Raw genomic sequence first — 7,701 nt, forward strand, 5'->3', positions numbered from 1 at the left:
GACAAAGGGCAGCAGTGACACTGGGAACACAGTCGCCCATTATGCACTGAGGGCGGCTGAGGGAGTGGCCCTCGCTGGCCACCACATTCCAGAAGTGCACTACGAGATGCTGAGGGACAAAAGGGTCAGCAGTCCATCAGGAGCCGGGAACGCGCGAGAGAGGAGTCCCCCCCCCCTCACCTGTCACCGCAAAGAGAGAGAGCCCGGAGCCACAACCACCACCACCACCACCTCCCCCTTCCACTGTTTGTCTCTTCCTCTGCCTCCTGTGACTCCCTAATGCAGAGTCTCCTTCACTTCTCTAACACGCTCAAGCTTCTTTGTCCCACTCACAGTTTTCTCTCCCACGCCTGACCGCCGTCTGCGCTACTGTATATTCATCACTCGTGCATTTTTCCGACGCTGACTCGGCATCCTAATCCTCACCCCTGAGCCCACTCTTGAGCCCTAAAGTTGGTGGCCAGTGTGGCTCAGCCAGCTTTCCACCCACCATCTGCCGACCAGCTCAGCTAATCACCAAGGTCAACTAAAGCTCAAAGTGAGATGAAACAGCTCAGAGAGGAATGATATCTGCAGGAATCCAGGGTCAGGTCAGGTCAGCCGAGCAAGAAGAGCATATGAGAAAATGTGTGGACAACATTGCAGCTACATTTAAAGAGCAGTGGCATTAAAACTAAAAGCAATATTGTTCGTTTTTTTTGTAAACGTTTCAACCAGTCCTGTGATAAAAATTTGAATTCATGAAAGCTCAGACGGAAATGAACATAGACATGGAAACTCTGTCTGTAAAAGATGTTTGAGATGTTAACAGTGCCCAAAACACAAGATCAAAACAATAGCAAGCCATTGATGGTTGAAGATGATGGTGAGTCTTGATGTTTATGACAAGATCTGAAATTCAGAATTCCAGAGGACAAGTTTAATAGAAATGTTATGAAGCTCACTAGAGAGTCACCGCTTGCACAAGTGTCATATGAAAAAATTAAATAAAGCAACTGTTCTTCCTGGAAAAAAGAGCCATAAAATGGAGCATAAATTACAAGAGTTTTTAACACAAGACTCTTGTGGATAGGATCACAACTCCTAAGCAATATTTGTACCACCAAGCCAGAAGATAATTCTCAGTGAAGACAATAAAAGTTCTCCAGCCTCTCTTCTCTACCTGCACTAGCTCGTTAAAGGCTACAAATGAACAACTGGGTCGTGTTTTAAATCCAAGGTGGGTCTGAACTCAGCCAACCTGAAAAAAAAAAAGAGCTGTATAGCGTACACTTCACTCAGCATCTGCTGTCAGCATAAAGCCAGGTTTGAAGCCAAACATCAAAGCCAGAGGAGCCTCTGAGCTGGAGCACTTGTTATTCTGAGGACGTCTGGCAGCTTATCCACTCACTAGCTTTATCAAATCACCTTGGAAGAATCGCCCTCAAAAATGTAGCTGTCTGAGTGGATGTCGTTGGTGTGGTTGTGTTTTAACCCCCGTGTGCTGATGTCTTCTACAGTATGGATGCACTGTAAGATTGGGTGTGTGAATGAGCGCCCGCGCAGAGGATGAATAGGGATGCGGTGGGTAACCTCTACCACGTCCTTCAGATGGGACACGACATAGTGTCTTTGATATGTCTGTGAATAGGTGACGCTTGGGAGAACATCCGTCTTGCTTACCATTTTCACTGACTTCAGACAGACGTGTAAATTTGAAAACAGCAGGTGGGAGGATCTCTGCGTAACCGCAAGGGCACTGAACCCACAGAGGGAGCTTCATTTATTTAATATTTTGAGATGCAATCAAGTACTGTTTTCATTTGCACTGGGTCTTCTAATCAGATGCAATTTTAGAGAAAAAAAATATGGTACTACCTGAGAGAAGCTGAGGCTTCTAAATGGGAGCTGTCAGGATATTGGCTGTTGTCATGTCAGTGCTCTCTGCTCTGGTTCCCCTCTGAGAGGAAAAAAGTTCCACCACAGTGTTCAGTCAAAGTGAATGTCTGTTGCTATATCAGGAAGAGCAACGCTAGGAGACGTGGAACGCAAACTGTAAAAAAAAAAAAAAAATGCTCATTATATGGTAGCTAAAAAATCACAGATAATCTCTGGGAGGTTTAAAGCGGCGGGATGGTGTCTAATTTTAATGGCAACAGAATGTGAAGAAGGGTTACAGAATGTGAAACAGAGGCTTTCTGAATGTGTCGTGTTGAGGGTGAGAGGAAGTCTGAAATAGGAAATAGGGTGTTGAATTGTAAAGAGGTCAGAGCACGGAGGCAGTTATTTAGAAAAAGTGAAGGATTAGCAGGTGTATTCTTGAGGAATGTTGATAAGGAATTTCTGCAGTAAAGTAAGCAAAATTCTTGGCAGGGTTTTATGCGGCATGTGGATATGATAATTAATGTAAGACAAAGAGGCATGTAAGGCACTGTGCGCTATTTATGACAGGGGGTCTATGGAGGAAATTAGTCGGAAGGCTTTGCATTTTTTTTTTTTCATTAAGGCTTTAATTTTCTGGGCATTTCCAGAGGGAACAGCATTCAGTTCACATTTGGATTTTTTTGTCCTTGTAGCAGATTTTGCCAACAAATCTCTATTTTTGACAAGTCAATGCTCCCTCTCCCTGGTGAATCTGCTACAGCCTGGTATGGTTTCTAACTGCGCATTACCATCTTTTGTACGATATCAGAATGTTAGTATACCATGCTATAGGCTCCTTTTAGCTGTCAGGACTCATACAGTTCTAAATATTTGTGTTTCCCATCTGGGAGCGATTTCATGCCAGTTCACATTTCAGATTTGATTGTAAGTCCGGTCTATAAAAGGAAAGCACTTGGAGGTGCAAAGCAGTGGCTGAGTGACGGTAAGGGGATCTAGCATGCTAAAATGAGGCGCATTGGCAGTTTGTCGTCTCTTAGTCTATACAGTAGGGCTTCAACTAATAATATATCATTTTATTTGAGTTGATTTGTTCAGAAAATGGTGAAAATGTGTGTAATAGTTTCTCATAGCCTAAATGGACATCTTCAAATGCCTTATTTTGTCTGAAGCTTTTACATTTTCAGTTTACAACAATATAAAACAGAGAAAAGCAACAAATCATCACATTCCTGAAGCTGGAGCCAGATACATTTTGGGCATTTCTGCTTGAAAAATGACTAAAACAATTAATTATCAAAACAAAATGTTTCAGTTCTACTATAGAAAATAGATAGAAAATGACTTAAATGCCTGTTTGTCACTTTATCACTATATTATGTTAAACGTCAGAGAGATTAAAGTCCTCCATAGACTTCTGTCATCAAAAGCAACCAGCCCTTACTATCGTAACACTTAAGAACGCCGCGGTAAGTTGTCCGACTGTGATACTGCAAGTAGACGGACAGGAACACAGAATGTTAAGCAGTTTGATGTTGAATGTGAAGTGAAAGACGCAGTGGAATGTAAATCAGGCATCTTAGAACGGAACAGTACGTTTTTATGACGAATGTGAAGTAAGAAGGATGTCAAGTGGTTAAAGGACAAGTAAATGCAATTGAAGGCAAAAGAATGTAGGATGTTGGCCATGCAGCTATGAAGTGAACCTAGTTCTGTTGTTGAATGTAAAAGCTCTGGGAGAGAATGGTCACGTGAGGTCGGTAGAAAAAGCCAGCCATGGGGCGAAAGAGGTATTTAGAAGATCATTGTTCCAGCAGTTGAAAGATGTCAGATACTGTTCTGTTTTCCCATTGAAAACCCATTTGTTGTGCAAAGCTAACAGCGAGGTGGTAACACGGAAAATAAAAATACAGATATAGTGTGTGTGCCCACACATGAGAGATTTAAAGTCGTAATCCCTTTCCTACCCACAGCTTACAGCATCTACAACCCATTACTTCCCTCTTAACACTAAGTTGCCTGTGCAGGTGTATACTTACAGTGTGTTTGTGTTTCTGTGTGTGTGTTTGTGTGTGTGTGTGTGTGCATCTATGACTAAGAGTAAGGTAAGACAAGACAGAGGCAAGGAGAAAAAGAAAGGGCACGAGATTGAAACAGTGATCGATAAGACTCAATAAAACACGAACCAGAGAACAGCCACCCTTAGATGGGTGCAAAACTTTCCCCAAGGTCTGCCAGAGACAGCAAAATCCATTTGTTCATAATAAACTCAGAGGCCTGTTGTTTGATTTCTACCTGTAAACTCAGCAAAGAACCCAGTTGGACGACAACAGAAGGAACAGGTTTTCCTCGGGGTGGGGGGGGGGCTCTGCGCTGGGCCTGACAAACACTTTCCTTCTCGCTTGAAACAGTGCGAGCATCAGCAGCCGTGCCTATCCTGTGAGACAAGGATCTGCTAAAGGCGGTGAAGCTGCGTAACATAAACCACGACCCTAAACATGGCCCACTACGGTAAAAGCTACTGGAGAACTGGAAAGCACGTTGCACCTTACAAGCACTGGGCAATGCTTGAAACATTTAAAAGAGAACTCGCCGTCTTGGGAGGTTTTAAGAGGTTATAACAAAAACCAGGTAACTCCTCTGCTTTGTCAGAGTTAGTGGGTAATAAAACAGGCAATAATGAACATGAAACTGCAGCTAAGTCGTCGCAATCGTGTTTGAGCAGTGCAGTAGAGACTTAAAGCCTTGATTTCATATTTACCTTGGTATTTGACGTGTATTATAAAGAACCAACAAGGCATTTTTAACAGTGCAGAGCAATACCATGTTAGCATAAATTAATGTGTACAACACAAGACCATTTTGAGCTCTGCATCTTCTACTTTTGAATTTTTACAGAGTCAGCATGCGGGGATAGGTTTTTTAATCGAGATGGGAAAATGCAGTAATTTCAAATGACACTCTGGTACTTTTGTGAATTACCCACAAATCCACAGGATAATTCAACTTCAAATCAAACCCTTGTGATCATACAGAAGCTCATCCCTGTCCCACATCACACTTACATTTTATTTTCTCACCCATCAGTACATTGTCCCACATAATGCTGTGCCAACATGTTCTAACCAAAATGCATACTGAAATGTGTACCATGCAGTTTGTCAATTTATAGAAAACAAATCTGTGCATTACCTGCCCCCTCTAATGGAAGCACTTGGCTGTTCAAAGGTAACACTGTTAATGAGGAGCACGGAGAAACACGGTCTGGTTTGTGGGCATAATTTTCCAAAAACATCAAATCCACTCTAAGCTGCTGTGCTGTGCTGAGATGCACTGCTAAACATTTACACACAGGATTCAACAGCACACCGCTTTGCTCTTTGATTTGCTACGATTTACGACGAGCTTCTGTTGTTTACATCCTGCTGTAATATGACTGTATAACGCGCGCATTATGGCTTCCTGATGTGGTTGTGATGCCTTGTTATGCTTTATGTGCAACTCTTCCAAATGCAACCCTTCCGTACACTTGATTGGTGCTCTCCTATTGAATTATTTTATTTATTACAACTAAAATTTCACTGTTAGCTACTGATGGTACACGACAGTATTCCGTACAGAAGATATTTACCTTGTAAACATATAACAGCGAATTGGATGAACAAAACAGTGCTTAACATTATGAAATACAACTGGCAACTGAATGATACAATCCAATGAAAAATAAAATTGAAACCCTTAAATTACAGTATAGTAGTCACTATTTCTATTTTAAAAATTGAAAGCATTATACGGTTGAGTCTTGGCAGCAACACTGTGTTCCCATATAATTAAATAAGCATTTTTATCTATCTGGGCACAGCCCAGAAGCCATTTATTTTGTATTTGTAGAGTATTTTTGCTGCTGCAGCATCATATTTATCCTGTTTAAGTAAGCGGTGTCATTGAGGATTGCTAAAAATGTAATGGGTGTAAAAATGTCCCCCTTGATCTCTATACAGCACGTTTCCAGACAACAAAACCTGTCTGGATGGCCTAAATGTACGGAGTGCTGCCAGTTTACATGTATGTTTTGTCAATAATACAAATAGTGTATATCTGATGTACTATGTCCGGTCCGTTTTTTTCAGATATGTACCTAAAATAGTTGGTGTTGATTTCTTTATTGTCTTTCAGTTCTACCTTGTCATGTTTCCTTTTAACTGCAAACTCCTCAAAAGGAGGAAGAATTGTTGTTGCTCTCCAAATGTTCCCCCCTATTTGGTGTGTTTTTGTCTTTGGTCGGCACTGTTGTATCCACACTGATGTGTCCCCTGAGTGAACTTGACCCAAACTGAATCCCACTGTGCGACTGAGTTGTGTGTTCGTGAAAGATGCAATGTATTCAAGTTAAAAAAAAAAAAAAACAGCAGCACTGCAGCTCCTAAAGCCAACATGTGTCCTGTCATACACAGCAATGACCTTGGTGGTCTCAGAGTTACGGTCACGCAAGTCTTCCAGTAAGTTCCCACAACGTCTCTCTCTTGCTCTCATGGACTCTTGGTTTAATCCCAATCTTCTCGTCTTCCGAAAAAACTGACAATGAAAAAAAGAACAAAAAAAAGCCATAAATAAAAAAATGGGCCTTTGCACTGATTAGCCACAGAGAGAAGGCCTGAATCCTCAGGCACCTCCCGAGTGTTACCAGGGATTTAGACACACGTTGGACTCCCTACAGTAAGAGCCAAAGCAAGCGGCAGGTTTTTTTGACCACTTTGAGAAGCAGCAACAGCAATGAAGACCAGCAATATGCAATGAGAACTACCAGCCTGCACTCAAGGAAGGGAAACAAACTCACAGGCTAACAAACTACAATCAGGATTTGCGGGCTACAAAGGCAACCAGTGGTCTGCAATAATAACTGCTAAGCGTCTAGACTGACATGGGAATTTTTTTGCAAAGCATGCATACGTCACTGTTCTTTGGCTCATTAGGGATGACTCCCTCTCAGTACCTACAGACACAAGCCCTCGATTCACCCTCTCTCCATGTTTGCCATCAGACCTGTGTACATTTCTACAATAACTCCTACATGGATTGAAAGGAGATGTCTTATTCTGGAATATTATTCAATAAAATAACATATATTTGTATGATTGCAAGCAGTGTCCTTTGGTGTTTTTGTCTTCTTTTGCCCATTTCCTTTGTCCGTGCAGTCACCTAATGAGCTGCATGCTTTTATAAATGTAGTCGAGGCTGTATGACATCACAAAAAATATATCTGTTGAAATGGGGAAATATATTTTAGAGGTTATTACACCGAAGTCAAAGCTTTGATGGTTACCAAAAAGTTTTTCAGTGTTTTTGAAATAAGTGACCGTGAGCTGAGCTAAGAGAGACAGGTGACATAGACCGGTGGTTCTGCAGGTCCCAGCGGGGCAGGCCGAGCCATCTGACCTGCCCCGAGTCTCTCCTTCCTTCCTCTGTCTTTAAAGGGCGTGTGGGATTGTACTTTGTCCCTGACGTCCCTGAGTCAAATAAACTGCGCCATTTCATGCCTGTATGAGCAGTTTTAAAGAGGTTTAATAGTGAGCCAAGCAGTGCTCGTTTCAGGAGGTTTTGACTGCGGCAGCTGTGGCCACCTGAGAGAGAAGCTCATAGGTTTCAAGCAAAAATGAACTTGCATTCATTATCTCAATTACACCTAATTAAATGATCATTTTATTCAAAATCAATATTACAAATGTTCTTGAGAACTCGACGAGAGGCTCACTTGCCTGTACACACTGCTCAAATCACATTAATTAAAACGATAAACCAATCCAACAACCTTTCAGTGAACACGCTGATGTTTACACAGCT

This window comes from Pempheris klunzingeri, chromosome 14, assembly GCF_042242105.1.
Source record: "Pempheris klunzingeri isolate RE-2024b chromosome 14, fPemKlu1.hap1, whole genome shotgun sequence".
Classification (NCBI taxonomy): Eukaryota; Metazoa; Chordata; class Actinopteri; order Acropomatiformes; family Pempheridae; genus Pempheris; species Pempheris klunzingeri.